Genomic DNA, 1810 nt, shown 5'->3' on the forward strand with positions numbered 1-1810 from the left:
GTCAACATTATCATATAAGAAATCAGGCTAGACACGAAAAATAAAGCCAGCAAAGGATGTACATAAAGTTTGTTGGTAGCATAAATATTTTGGAAGAGATGCTGTAAGATGCACATCACCTTGCTCCTACTCAAAGAACCAAATTATTGCCAAAAATAAAAACACATTCGATCACATCAGAGGCATGCACACCACTAATCCCTTCTGTGGTACTAACAATATTCCAAAGAGTCGACAAATTTTCTTGAAAAATGACTTTCTGTTCATTTCTACACCAGTATTTTATAAAGGAATCCAGAAATAAATTTAGTAATTAACATCAGATTGCAAACAGAAATTTCAAGTGTGCTGAATATTTCATAATTTCAAATGTTTCTAAAAAGAAAGTAATTTTAACTGTGCATTCAAAGCTAGCACATATAAACTGTAAAAACTAAAATAAAGTAATTTCTTTCGATATATTTTAGCCTGGTACAAAGTTATACACAATTCTTTTACAAAAACAGTTGAGATAATATTAACCTGTTTAAAAATTTGTACTTATTCTTGATATCAACTACTTCTGTTGACTTGAGGTAAAGTAATGCTTCATGAGGGTGCCCCTTTACAATAGCACCCCCCCCCCCCCCCCCCACAAAATTTTGAAACAATTTGTTTACAATATTTTGTGATAGAATATAAGATTTGCCAAACGGTGTACAAAATGATGCCAAAAAACCCATTATAAATGTACAGAAGTAGCTGATATTCAACATATTACATAAAATACAAGAAAAACTTCTACTCTGCTAGTCATAATCTATACATATATCAGGATATAGCACTCAGATTTTCAGATCTGTGGCACAAACTTTCACAACACAAATACTACAAAGTCAAAACCACAGCATTAAAATACTAAACTGTGGAAATAAATACAGAGAAAATGTAGATTACTAGAATTACAAATTGCAAGTTTACATCTATAAAATCACTCCCTAAAAATCTTCAGAAAAGAAGAGAAAAGAACAATTCAGAGCCTAAATATATGACGAGTCAGCTGACTCTCACATTGACAGGTGTAGACCAGAAGAAGGATTATGGCACAAAATCAATCAGTCACATAAATCAGCCTATTTAAGAATGTAGTGACTCATGAAAGGACAAAATAATGGAAAAAGTTTAGGGTCTAAAGTTACAATGTGGGGACCAACCCATGAATCGAAACCAGCAAAAAATGTTTTGACAAAACAAAATGAAGTAAGTTTATAATCATATCAATAAGTTCAGTCATATGTAAAGAGTAATTATAGGAAGCATCTAGCCTCAATCAACAGTTGCACGCTCTCCTTGAGTCACACACACAGTTGTGATAACCATGGGTACACAAAACAGAGTTCAACATGAGTTAGCCCAGAACTCAAGTTTCAATCGAATAGAAAATCACAGTATTCAGGATAAATACAGGTGAACAGAGTCATAATTAGATTTGAATGATGACGTAATTTAGTGCTTCAAGAAGTTCTGCATAAATTCTAGAACCACTTGGCCTTCCTCTGTCTCAAACCTACAATATTTTAAATAGAAGTATGAGACAGACGAATATGATGTACTGCACATTGCATGTTTGTGTTTGTAGGTCTAAAAACAGTCACAAGCAAAATGTGGACATGGCAGCCAAACAGTGGCTGACAAGTACCTGCTCTACAATCCATAGGGTTTCAGTGTATGTGTAGAGAAGAGCCTGTGCTATTCTTTGCTGGTTTAGTGACTGTTTTGGTTGTTAAGGACAAATGACGAAATGACATAAGACTTTTAAGTAATTCATGTG

The sequence above is a fragment of the Schistocerca serialis genome, chromosome 1, assembly GCF_023864345.2.
Source record: "Schistocerca serialis cubense isolate TAMUIC-IGC-003099 chromosome 1, iqSchSeri2.2, whole genome shotgun sequence".
NCBI classification, from domain to species: Eukaryota; Metazoa; Arthropoda; class Insecta; order Orthoptera; family Acrididae; genus Schistocerca; species Schistocerca serialis.